We start from the raw sequence: 13,929 nt of genomic DNA on the forward strand, positions 1-13,929 counted from the left end.
TTACTTAAGCGCCCAGGGGGAAGAAATCATGATTCACAGATTGTTGTTAGTATTAATATTCAAGTTTTGTAAAAAATAAAGGTTAATATGTTTAAAGCACTTACCGCTTGATCCTTCGCCTGAATCTGTGTCCAGGTTACATGCTGGGGAGGGTTGGTAGGGGATCTCTGTAACGGTGATGAAGAGCTCCTGGCTGTCGGGAAAATCAGCTTGGTAAGCGCTGTCGACTGCCTCGTCCTCCTCATCTCCTTCCTCCTCTTCCCCGTCCGCTGAGGAACCGGCCGTGGACAATATCCCATCCTCAGAGTCCACGGTCAGTGGTGGGGTAGTGGTGGCGGCCGCAGCAAGGATGGAATGCAGTGCCTCGTAGAAACGGGATCTGTGGGGCTGGGATCCGGAGCGTCCGTTTGCCTCTTTGGTCTTCTGGTAGCCTTGTCTCAGCTCCTTGATTTTCACGCGGCACTGCGTTGCATCCCGGCTGTAGCCTCTCTCTGCCATGGCTTTGGAGATCTTCTCGTAGATCTTAGCATTCCTTCTTTTGGAGCGCAGCTCTGAAAGCACGGACTCATCGCCCCACACTGCGATGAGATCCAAGACTTCCCGATCAGTCCATGCTGGGGCCCTCTTTCTATTAGATTGCACGGCCATCTCTGCTGGAGAGCTCTGCATCGTTGCCACTGCTGCTGAGCTCACCTCGATGTCCAAAGAGGAACTGAGATTCAAACTGCCCAGACAGGAAAATGAAAATGAATTCAAATTTTCCCGGGGGTGTGGCTGGTCAGAGCATCCGAGCTCGGACTGCTGTCCAGAGCGTCAACAGAGTGGTGCACTGTGGGATAACTCCCGGAGCTATTACCGTCGATTTCCATCCACACCTAGCCTAATTCGATATGGCCATGTCGAATTTAGCGCTACTCCTCTCGTTGGGGAGGATTACAGAAATCGATTTAAAGAGAGCTTTATGTCGAACTAAATGGCTTCCTGGTGTGGACGGGTGCAGGGTTAATTCGATATAACAGCGCTAAAGTCGACATAAAAGCCTAGTGTAGACCAGGCCTAAGAGCCTGATTCTGTTCTTGTGCTCATGTAAATCAGGAGACGTTCCCTTGGAGTGGAGGGCGTGACACCAGTCCAGAGCTATGAATTGGGCTCTACTAAGAAACCCGGCACAGCCTGCTACAGTCAGAAATACGAAAACGGTGTGGCTGTGCAAAAATTTCCTATTGGCTCTGAACATAACAGAAGCACCCAAGGGCCAAATGCTGCTTGGAGTAAATTTAGAATAAATGCACTGAAGAATCCTGGTCTGCCTGACAACAGAAGCTTCCAGCGAGGGTGGGGTGAAAGCGACGCTGCCAGAATTTCCCATTACTAATTTTTTGTAACTTCCTAAGGAGAAAGGACAAATATGAGTATAATGTTCCCTCCTTCTCAGCGTGCAATGCTGGGCTAATGGGGAAGGGATTGTAGTTGAATGCTATTTACTTTTGGGAAAATGAATAAAGAAATGTAAGCATGGAACAGAGAGGTTCTTTATAATCACATCTCTGGCCACCCACCACCCGCTTTCAGAGAGAACACTTGGGAAAGCAGGTTCACCAACATTGTTATACTCCCTGTGCTAAGTGTTTTTGTGGGGGGGGCACTAAACACACACAGACTTATTTTTCAAAGGGACATCGAGCTGTTTTGCAAGTTCCCTCCACTCATTGTCACATCAATACAGTCCCTAGTGGATTTTCTTTGCCACAATACCCTGTGAGCGAGGGAAGCATTATGCCCCTTGTATAACTGGGAAACTGAGGCACAGAAAAGATTCAGTGACTTATCCTACAGGGGGTTTGTGGCTGAGATAGGAATTGAACCCAAGTCTTCTGAAGCCCATATGGGTCCTTGATCCACTAGACCAACCTGCTTCTATGGAGAGCTACTGGTAGCTTAGGCACCTAGGCACAGATCCTCAAAAGTAGTTCGGCACCTATCTCTCATTGATTTCAATGGCAGTTAGGCACCAAAATACTTTTGAGGACCTGGCCCGTACCTGGTATTTGTGCCTTTGAAAATCTTCCCAGAGATGTTATGTTCTAGCATATGGTTTTGGTCCAAAAAATGGCTGGAAGAACTGATGGTGAAATGGTCCCCCCGACCCCAAGAGATCTCCACCCCCATGGCCAGGCACTACAGACGCTTGAGGGAGCCATTGCCAGGACACCAGTGGCATGAAATGTCCTGTGCAAGGCTTTACGCACAGCCACACAGCAAACCTGGGTTGGGGCGTGTGCATGCCATAGAGCAGAGGCTATGCCCAGGGCATTCTGGGAATCCTGAGACCTCTATTCAAAGACTGGGGGCCCAGGGGCTTGTGGGTAATTTACACAGAAGTTGAGACATGCTGAACTGGTGCAGCCATGATGTTTGTCATTTCCTGTTTGTGCTGTGGGAAAACTAGTCAGCTGCAGCCGTTCATCCCACATCTTCCAGCGGTACTCGTACAACCCCGGCGATGGCTGTAGCACCTCAGCCAGACACGGACGGCTCCTATTTCGATGCATGTCTGTGTCTTCTCTGTGCTTCAAGAGATGGAGGCTTTTGTTCTGGTGACACACAGAAGGCGGAACCCCCTGCCGAGGACTGAATCAGGTCCGATAGGGTCTCGCGGAGAGAGCCCAGGTCCCCTGCATCCTTGTACCATCACTGCCGCTGAGCTGTTGTGTGAGTCTGGGTAAGTCCCGTCTCTGTGCCTCCCTAGCCCCATCCGTAAACAGGAATGATGATTGTGACCCTCGTTTGTAACAGGCAGTGAGATCTACGGATGAAGAGCTAAGTATTAAATCCAGCTGCTCCCTCATGGGGCCAGCTATTTACAGGGAACTTCCCAGCTCACGTATGCCTGGAACCTAAATCGCCACCCACTGCCATGAGCACCTTCTTCTGGGTGTGTTACTGCCCGGGTAGGGCATCCAGGTTGTAATTGGTTCAAGTAACCTTCCCACACGTTGCAACACTCCTGCCTGCAGCCGCGTGTCCTTTGGACACGTGTGAATTTCTCCCTGACTTTGGCAGGAGACAGAGGAGCTTGGAGAAATGGCTTCCAGCCTCCAGGCTGGCCACACCTCTGTGGAGATGAGAGACAATCATGGCAGCTCTGAAGCCAGGGGGCTTTTTGGGGAGGTCAGAGTTAATCCACCTCTGCTGATCACTGCATGCCAGGTCAGTAAAAGCAAATGCTACTTGTCAATAGAAGGCTTTAAGGCCAGCCCAGAAGAGGGGTAGGAATGTTGCCCGGCACTGGAATCTCTTGGAATTGGAGTTGCAGGTGAATATGTATCTCCTATTATTTATATTGCAGTAGCACCCAAAGGCCCCAGTGAGGAGTAGGAGTGCAGATTGCTAATACTTAATATGGCTCTTCGGGGTGTATTGGAAAGTGGTTAAAAAGGACAAGCTACCGCTTTAAGTGTAATGGGTTTCCTGGTCCTGCTTGCAGGCTAGGGCGCCTGGAGGGAAGCCAGGTGATCTGGGTCATCTGAGTCAGCAGACAGCCGGACCAGGCTGGATAGAGACAGTTTAAAACAAGGTGGAGTGAGCTGTGTCTTGTTGCCTTAAGGAGCAGCCTGTTGTCTCTCTCTCTGATTTTTCGGGGTTCTTGTGTGTTATCGTTCTGAATGCTAAGAAATAAAGTAGTGTTACATTGCAACCTGCCAGCAAGGAATGTTATCTAACTTCTCTGTGTGTATGCTGTGAACGCTGCAGTCTGAACTAACTAATCCATGCAGCTAGGCAGGCAAGCATCATTCCCTCCACTTTACAGATGGTAAAACAGAGGCACCCAGAGAGAAGTGGCTCGTTTAGCTAATCTGTGGGAGACCTGAGGTTAAAATTCTGGAGTTCCTGGCTGTCAAGTCCTTTAGAGGGCCCCAGTTTGAGAAACGCTGCTGTAGACCCTGCTGTTACTAACTTGGGTTGCCCAGTGCCAGCTTATGGGAGCCAATGGCACCATCTGACCAGTGACTAGCCCTGCATGCAGTTATGCAAAGAAGCTGAAGATTCCCTTCAGGCGTCTGGACCGAGTTGCCTCCGTTGCTAGGTGCTGGGAGCCCTGCCTGGCTGTGTGTGAAACGCTGGGGAGCGACTGATAGCAACGGGTTTGGAGAGAGGTCAGAATGTTCTGCTCATTCAAGCGTTCCCTGTTCAGCCAGCTGCAGCGAGCAGAGGTGGGACCCAGGCAAAACCACAGAGCCACACACCTGTGCACGCTGCCGTCTGGAACTGGGTCCCCAGTGCCCATTCCTGGCTAGTTCCCACCTAGTGTTCTATCCGCTAGCCTTTCCCCACAGACACCCGGGGGTCGTGTCCCCAGCAGTGCCTCAGTGGAATGTGAGGTGCAGAGGGGAGAATCTCTGTTTTAACAGCGACAGCTGCTCCTCACCACAGGCTAAGCAGGCCACCCACCCAGCCTGCATCTATCCGTCTTATTCACGGGCGCCAGCGACTCTGGCTCCTGCCTGGGCCCAGATCTTCCCACCAGCTTCCAAACAATAAGGGGGCAGTCCTGGCTTGCACAACATATCTCCTTTCCTGGCTAGTGTCTCCTGAGCCTGGTCCTTGCAACCTGAGCAGGGCGCTTGCCTCTCCTGCAACAGGGGCAGCACGTTTGGGATTCGGCTGCCAGAACTAGGTGGGCTCCTCTTAAGCCAGCTCAGGTCCCCCGAGCCTGAGTTTGACCCTGCAAGAAGCACCTCTCAGATGCAAAGCTCCCATCTCCCCCCGCTGCAGGTCTGACTGCTCTCCTTCCACCGGTGGGTGGCTGGCGAAGGAAAAGGCAGGCTGTTTACTTTGTAGGCGCCTAGTCAGGCTGCTTGTTAGCAGGACGCCAGCTGGTCTAACCCAGACCTTACCGGCTGTGTAGGTAACTGTCCCTGGGGGACATACAGGTTACAGACATGCTTCTCTGGGTGTTTTGCTGCCCCCAGCAGGCGGAGACAGGAATAACACATGCTTACCTAGTATGTAAGCTCAGGCACCTCCCTTTCTATATTTGGCCCAGATTCAAAGTCACTCCCATCGGGGGCTACGATTTCCCTCCAACCCCCTTCTTGCTGTCAAGTGAGTCCTCTCTCTCACCCCAGCAGAGGCCTCCTTTCTGGGTGGCAGCTTCCTGCCTGGTGTGGTGTCAGAGACCAGTAGTCTGTGGAAAACAGAAGCCCCTGCCGCACCCAGCCCTCCTCCTCTCTTCCTGCCTGCAGTACGAGAACCAGGGGGTCCTTGCTGAAATGAACAGCTGGCAAATTCAGAGCAAACATCAAGAAACTATTCCCAGGGCATGTGGACCTCCCTACCACAGGATGTGGTAAAGACAGATGGTCTCAAACTGTGAAGATTTAAAATTCAGATCAGAGCTCCCTGAACATTCTGGGGTACCTGGATCTGAGGTTTAGGTTTGTGCTTATCTCTAGCCATAGGTCCATTTCTGTGACAGGATTCATCCTGGACGTCACTGATATATGGAGGCCCCCAGTGTGTGGGGGAGGGGGGAAGTTACAGGGGTGGGAAGTAGTTGTGAGTGTGTTACAGGGCGCGCTCTGTACTGATCCTCAGAGGAGATGGGTTGTTCCAGCCCCCGGATTAGTTCTTTCGCTCAAGCTGCAGCAGCTTGTGCTCTTAGCTCTGCAGAACCCCGGTTCAGTCCCTGGGGTGTGGGCAAAAAACAAGTGTGGGGTGTGCATGGGACCAAGCTGCCTGTTCCGTTGGTAGCACTGGTTGGGAAGTGGCCAGGGCCATGGGAGAGCTGATCAGTCAATGTGTCCTCCGAACAGCATCTCCAGGGGAACGAGTGATGGCCAGCCTAGCAGGAGATGTAACTTACACCTCCTCACCCACAGAGTCAGGTAGTGTAGCTGGATAACTTACATTTGCATGTGCTGGCAAAAGAGGTGAGTGATCAGTCACCATGCTGCAGGGCATACCCGGATCCCCACCACAGGGGATCAGGAAGGAATCCCCTTCCTTCCTCCACACAGCATCCATTGCTCAACTGGCCAGCAGCATGCTGGGCTCTTTCACCGTCCTCTGAGCAGTGGGCACTCCCAGAGGAGACTGTCTGGATAGTGGGTTGATGGGGCATTCCCAGGTGGGAGGAGACAACCAGCGTGCTGTTCCACTTTGGTATCCTCGGCTGGCAGACAGCCCCTTGGGGACAAGAACTGCTCTGAACGATGCCAGTGGCCCAGCTGGGTCCAGATTCAGGGAACTGCAAATAGCTCCTCCTCAGGGCCCACCAGATCCATGGTGCAGCTGAGGAGGCAGGACCCTGAGTGAGGTTTGGCGCTTAGCTCCTGGCGTCTCTGTAAGAGCTGTCAGGGAACCGGCAGCAGCCGGGCTGTTCTAGTGTGCCCAGGTGCACGTCACTGCAGCAAGTGGCTGCCGTCTCTTCTTTCGACCCCCCCGCTTGCGTCCCCCAAAGACGACGTTTAAACAAAAGGGTAAGCTGAGAAGATCGGCAGGGACCGTTGTGATTATCTAGTCTGAACTCCTGTATGGCACAGGCCATAGGACTTCCCTCAGTTAATTCCTGTTTGAACAAGGGCAGAGCTTTTAGAAAAACTTCCAGTCTTGATTTAAAAACGCCCAGGGCTGGAGATCCACCCCGCCCCTTGGTGAGTTGTTCCAACGGTCAGTTACCCTCCCGGTTAAAATCGGGCACCTTATTTCTAGTCTAAATGTGTCTAGCTTCAACTTCCAGCCATTGGATCGTGCTACACCTTTGTCGGCTAGACCGAACAGCCCTCCAGGATCAAATTTCTGTTCCCCACGTCATTATTTATAGACGATAATCCGGTCACCCTTGAACCTTTGGGCCGGGCAATACCTTTGGGGGAACCTATTGTATTAAGTGGATGAATGGTTTATGTGTCACTGTGGGCCTGGGATTGTCTGCAACTCCATGGGGTGGGTCAGCGCAGCTCCTCCAGGAACCAGAAACAGCGGGCAGTTGGGATGGGACACACCCCATCCTGCTGGCAGCGAGCCCCTGCACTTGCTAATTAGGTGCACCTGGAGCGCATGCGCTGCTTGGAGAAGGGGAACTTAAAAAGGTGAAGCTGGGGGGGGAGTTTGCCTAAGAAGAGAAGCTGCTAGTGAGAAGTGAGAAGAGAAGCGCCCAAGGCAGTGACTAGCCTTTCCTCCCTCCTTGTTTAGGGTAGACAGCCACTGCAGCCTTGGGAGTGGAGCTGGTGGTCTGCTCTCTGTCAGTGCCCTGTAGGCTTTTCTAATCCTTTAATCATTCTCATGACTCTTCGCTGAACCTTCTCCAGTTTCCCAACATCCTTCAAGTGTGGACACCAGAACTGGCCACAGGATTCCAGCAGCGGGCGCACCAGTGACCCGTACAAAATAATCTCTCCAGCCCCACTCAAGATTCCTCTGTTTATACAGCCAATGGTCACCTGAATCCTTTTGGCCACAGCATCACATTGGGAGTTCATGATCCACTATGACCCCCCACATACACCCACAAACCTTTCCTACTGTAGGCTAGGCCTGAGTAAGCTACTAGCAGAGCTAGGCACAGAAGCCGGGTCTTCTGCCTCCACATGTAATATTCTGTCCACTTGGTCACCCCGGCTCCTTATTTTGGACAGATGGGGGAGGGGGAGAGATCTTTGTGGAGTGTGGTTTGCAGACTTGATTTTTACAGGTTTTATAAAACTAATTCAAGAACTCAAACTTCTTTCCCCCTGTGCCTTAACCCATTTACCTCCTGGGATATTTAGTTTTGCAACAGAAAAGGTTTCCTAGCTGGAGGGAAGCCTGCGTTGTGTACTGGTGACAGCAGAACACTGCACACATGGCCCAGAGTTTAAACTGTAAGCGCCTCGGGGCAGGGAGCTTGTCATGCACCGTGCACGTTGATCCCACGCAGTCCAAGTAACTGCTTCAAGAGCTGAATTATGACAGCAAAGCGCGCCCCATAGGCTGCATGGCAGGAGTGAGATTTGCAAAACACTTGGCAGTAACGCAGCGCTGCCACCTGTGTGCGATGAGGTGCAGAAAGTCAGACAAACAGCTCCCATCAGGCCTGGAAATGGTGTCTTTGGCTAGTGCAACATAAACACAGGCAGGTTGTAGTATTGTCTGTGACCACCGGGGGGTGGTAGTCAGGCTTTTTTAACATGTAGCCTTGCAGCATACCTGGAAATGCTCAGCTGAAATGGGTGTGTGTGTTGTACAGGACAGAAGTCTCTGAGTTCCTCAGACTTCAGGTGCTTTCCATAACTATAAATTCCATTCCTTTTAATTCAGTTGATAACTGGTTATAAAAGCAGGTTATAAAGAGGACACTAGATTTAGTCAAAGCCTCTGGCCAGGAGAGGGTGTTATGGGTAAAGACCTGAACTAAAATGTCAATAATAGCTTCTTTGTCCATATTCCTGGCTGTACAGCTTGGCTGGCTCGTTCTTTCAGTTGGCGTTAATGAGCATTGCAACTGCTCCAAACTAGGCCCACTGAAAATCAGTTCTCTCTCTTCATAAGCGTAGTGCTGCCTTTAAAGGTCTATGATCAGAATATTTTATTTGCTAGAACACCTTTGATCCCAAAGGCTCTCAAAACAGCTTACAAGATAGACGTGCTAGAGCAGCAGCATTTTGCTTGCCACTGAAATGCAGCCATGCCTGGGGTGGAACACAGCCGTGTACAACAGCACTGAGCAATTCTTTAGGAGAGGAATGAAGGAACATCACCTCCCATGAAGATGCAGAGGGAATTTCAGGTATGCAAAAGGTAGTCACCCTACCTGGAATTTGGCTAGCAGGGTGAGACTAGTACCTCGACTCTCGTGAGAAAATCTCACAGGATGTCCAGTGCCCATAAGGGGTCAGGAACTTTGGTTTAAATCTCATGCCAAAGTTAGTGCTTCCAGTAGCACAATGTCTTAACATCATACGCACTGGGCCAATGGTTGGCTAATCCCAGTACTTAATGCTTACATAATACTTGACATCTTCAAAGCCCGGTCCTGACTCATAGGGACGAACATCACCTGCTGAGTCACCAGGACCACTTCCGGCACTTGTCACCACTGTCAGGAGCAGCGTGGTCTAGTAGATTGAGCCGGAATCTCCTGAGTTCTAATCACAATGGCATTGACTCACTACAGTACAGACTCTGAAGTGCTTCATGCCTTAGTGTTCCCACCTGTGACATGGGAAGAATGATGCTCGCTCACTTCATTGGCAAGCGTTAAATCAGGAATGCTGTGACAAAATAGTGCTCAAGTGGCTATTTCCCGGTTCCTTGCTCTTGCATCTAAGAGGTAGAGGGAATTAACAGTGCGTGCTCTTTCCTGCTCTCTTCTTTCCGGCTCCGATCTCCCTCACAATAGAGGATCAACCGCTATATTATTATTATGTGTTGCCTTAGAGCTTAGAGCAGTGGTCCCCAACCTTTTCCGGGTGGCGGGCGACGGATGACGAGCCACCGAGGACCGTGGCCGGCGGACAAGCATCCACCAAAATGCCGCCGAGAAGCGGCAACGTCAAGAGGCGTCGCCGCCGAAATGCTGCCGAAAATCAGCAGCATTTCGGTGGCGACGCCTCTTGGTGACGCTGCTTTTTGGTGGCATTTCGGCGGCGACGCCTCTTGATGATGCCGCTTTTCGGTGGCATTTCGGTGGATGCTTGTCAGCCGGCCAGTACGGCAGCCCCGACACCACCCCTAGTTCCAGCACCTATGGCTACAGTACAACTTGCCTTGTCTTGATTAGTGTTTTAAAAGGCATTCAATGAAGCTAGCTAATACGATCTAACAACACACCTTTAAATCTTAGTCTAGACAAAGCCTATAGGTTTGTCCAGCACCTGGCACATTGGGCCCTGAACTGAGCTGTGGCCTCTAAGTGCTAGTGTAATACAAACAAGAAATAATAATGGCATATCTCAGCTACAGGCCTTTTTACCACCTTGCTGCTCAACTAGAGTGAGGAAGAGGTCACTCTGCATGTTATCTTCTGCGAAGGCTGTAGAGATGCCTTCATCTGGGCTGCCCTGGAGCTTCCGCCTTTGACAGTAACAGTGATGAAAAACATCCGTGACGTTGACTAGCCTAGCCTGTGGGGACAGCAAGAGGGGGCAGGACCATGGCGATGGAGAAGTCGTCGCTGGACACATGGGGATGGAACTGGCAGGAGCAGAACACAGAGCAACTCAAGGCAGAATCTACTTGACATTAGATGGTCTGATTGCTTAAAAATATCCGGCCCATCACTGACAAAGGTCCACCCCAGTCCCTTTAATACTGAGCCCACTATTAGAATCCAGCTGAACAAGGAACAGATCCACTGGGAAGGGCTGTTAAAGGAGGGGGGTTCTCAGTCGTTCTGCAACCTGGGACCTAAACCAGACTACAGTTTCTTGCCACGATCCCCAATTCCACAACTGTTAACTGCCACAAGTTTGTAGTTTGCATAGTTTATAAAACTGCAAGATGTCTATACATTAACGTATCCCAACGAATCGGCGGCTGCTGTCATCATGGAGATGGAGGAAATACACGTGGGCTCCCGGGGAAGCACTGGGGGAACGTTTTTGGCTGGAGAACTGGATGGTGCATTAAGGCAGTGCTTAGAGATGGTGCTGGCCTGACTTACAACAGAGGCTGCTATTACAATTTCCATTAACTCCATTAACGAGGCAAGGTGACTTGGAGCAAAAGGTCATAGATCAGCGGTTCTGAACCCGGGGTACGTATGTCCCTGGGGTACTCTGAGCTCTTCCAGGGGTACATTAACCCATCTAGATATTTGCCTAGCTTCGTGGTTTGAGCATTGGCCTCCTAAACCCTGGGTTACGCGTTCAATCCTTGAGGGGGCCATTTAGGGAACTGGGGTAAAAATCTGTCTAGGGGTTGGACTAGATGACCTCCCGAGGTCCCTTCCAACCCTGATATTCTATGATTCACTAACATTTCATACAGACAATGACTCATTTCTACTGTTTTATATACCATACTATATCCTGAAATGTAAGGACAACTGATTTATTTTATAATTATCTGGTAAAAATGAGACAGTCAGCAATTTGTCAGTAACAGTGCGGCTGTGACACTTTTGTATTTTTTGGTCTGATGTTGTAAACAAGTGGTTTTGAAGTGAGGTGAAACTTGGGGGTAGACAACACAAATCAGACTCCGGAAAGGGGGACAGTCGTCTGGAAAGGGTGAGGGTCACTGCAATTGATAACCCCCCGGTAATGCATGTGTTGTTATTCTTTTAAAAAAATATAACAAACAATGACTGCCATAGAATTACAGAAATGGGACCTTGACAGGTCATCCAATCCATCCGCCTGTGCTGGGGCAGGACCAAAGATACCTAGACGGTTGCTGACAGACAGTAGGCTGCATGCTTCAGTTACCCCATTAGAAGGTCAATTAGAAGTGTTCTGATCTACAGTGAACTAGCTGGGGTCATGGGCAGGCCAAGCCCCAGCTTAGACTCAGTAGAGAAGGTACACTAGATAGAGTCACTGTTAGAGAAGGGTTCGAACCAGCATGCTGAGAGGCCAGATCCTCTGCTGGTGTAAATGGGAGTCACTCCCTTGACTTCAGTAGAGGAACACTCATTTACATCAGCAGAAGATGTGGCCCCGGAAGCTCTGATTTGGATCAGAACTTCTCAGCTCAGGGCTACCTATAAAATAGGTTGAGCTTTGGCAAAGTTTAGATTCAGATCCAGATCCAAACCCAGAGGCTCTGGTGGGTCAATAGTCACTGGTAAAATAAACCATAATGACATAGTTGTCTCTAACACACACACAACACGGTTAATGCTCAGCCAGCAACCATGGCACCTGGCAGTGTTTCATCCCTGCCAACGGCCTGCAGGCAGTTGGGCACGCTATTCATTTTCAGCGGAGACGGACTCTCCTGGTTTCGTTGGTGACAAGTGTTGCGATGGGCAGGCAGAGTTGCAGGGAAGATACCTTTACCGAGCATACATAGGGTATGTCTCCATAGCAAAGAACAACTGTGTCAGCTGCGGGGCTCAGGCTGTGGGACTGTTTCATTGCTGTGTAGACGTCGGAGCTCAGGCTAGAACCTGGGCTCTAGGACCCTGCGGGGTGGGAGGGTCCCACAGCGAGGGCTCCAGTCTGAGCCCAGGCTGGGAGTCTACACAGCAATGACACAGCGTCACAGCCTGAGCCCTGCGAGCTCGAGTCGGCTGGCACAGGCCAGCTGCGGGTTTTTCTTCGCTGTGTAGACATATCCATAGAGGTCAGTGTTATGCTGGACAGCTCATGTTTGTCTGGTAAGAGCATGGCCCAGCATGCATTCCTGATCCCTCCTGAAACCTGACCCTCTTTCTCCAGCTCTGCTCATCCTACCACAACCCCGTGTAACCCGTTTGGCTGGTCCTGCTGCCGTGTAGATCTCTGTGCGGTACAACCTCACAGACTGCACTGCTCTCTGTGCTGTTGGACTGCTCTCTGTGCATGGCCCTTCTTGGCCAATGTGCCCCCTGCTAAGGCACTATGGGAGAGCAGACCTGATTTTCCCACAAGGCACTGCTACAAACGCAGTGAGGCACCCTGTCAAGTCATGAAGAAAGCTGCTGTGGACACAACTCGGTCGTTTTTATTGTAACCAGGTCAGATGCTGGTGTCCTAAGCTGGTTAGGAAATCAGTGGTGCACTTTATAGTGTAGACAGGACCTAGCTTGGCCACTCGTTTTAGACCAGAGACCTCCACAAGCAGTAGCCGTGCAGGTTAATCCACGTAGTGAGAACTGTTAGTGCATTGATCACCTGTGTCAAGGCAAGGCGTACTTTTTAATTGCACCTCCTGTTGCTAGTTGTACAGGTTCGTCAGGCATTACTCATCAGTCTCATGATGAGTCCAATTGAACTAGGCTCCAATGACCTTTTAATCTCTCATGTTACCTCATGTAAAATCAAATCAAATGATAACTGAACAAAGTAAACTGTCCTGTGGGGAACAACATCCTGCTGTGGCCTGGTGGATGAGCTAGTCAGGGTTTTCCCTCTCCGGCTCCTCTGGGGCTCTGAGCTGAAATGCTCAGCGGGGAAGGAAGGTCTCTGAACTTATCAGATTCCCCTCAACAAGACTCTAATCTAGAAGCATTACCTCATGAGGAGAAATGTTCATTGGCTGATCCTGCCCTGAAGGCAGAACAGGGTTCCTTCCAGCTTCTGAAAGCAGCTTTGTTTGAGAAATTAACCCTTTGTGGGGCACCACATGCAGCTTTGTGGATCTTGGGTCCAGACTTAGATTGGCCTCAGAGCTGCCTGTGGCCCCGAGGAGATGGTCTGGCAGGCGATTATCACTAGGGGGGTGCAACTATGTCCCCTTTCCCCTGGCCACACCCTTGTGCTTGGGGGCTCAGGAGATAGTCTAAGCCATTCTTCATACAGGAGGGGACACCCCAGACCCAGGTAGCCAGCTAAGAACCGGTGCTTTGTGCCACCAGAGCTGTGCAAGAAAGACCAGGCCCCATCAGGGCCAGCATGGCCTGTAGTAAGATTTGTACAGTAAGTGCTGAGGGTAGACTCTTTAATGACCATGAGCAGTCAGGGCTTTGCTTTTATGTCATGCCCAAGGCACTGGTGAGTCTGGCTTGTTGTGAGTGTGTACCAGGGAACGGTGAGACTAGCAACCTGAACATGCTTGTCAGGGCTGGAGATCGATTTTAGTCTGGACTCTTGGAGGGACAGATAAATTGCTGAGAACCAAGGTGCTGCTTCTGACTTGGTGAAAGGGATGGTAGGGAACAGGGGGATTAATTGTGCTGGGAAAACAAGTGGGACCCCCGGCCCAACACTAAAAGAAAGGGGGTTCAGGAAGGGCGTAAAGCAGAAAATAGAAGAAGGTGGAGCCAGTAAGCAGGGGACAGAATATAAATACAAACTTCAGGTA

This window comes from Terrapene carolina, unplaced genomic scaffold (assembly GCF_002925995.2).
Source record: "Terrapene carolina triunguis isolate 2854851 unplaced genomic scaffold, T_m_triunguis-2.0 Scaffold238, whole genome shotgun sequence".
Taxonomy (NCBI): domain Eukaryota; kingdom Metazoa; phylum Chordata; order Testudines; family Emydidae; genus Terrapene; species Terrapene triunguis.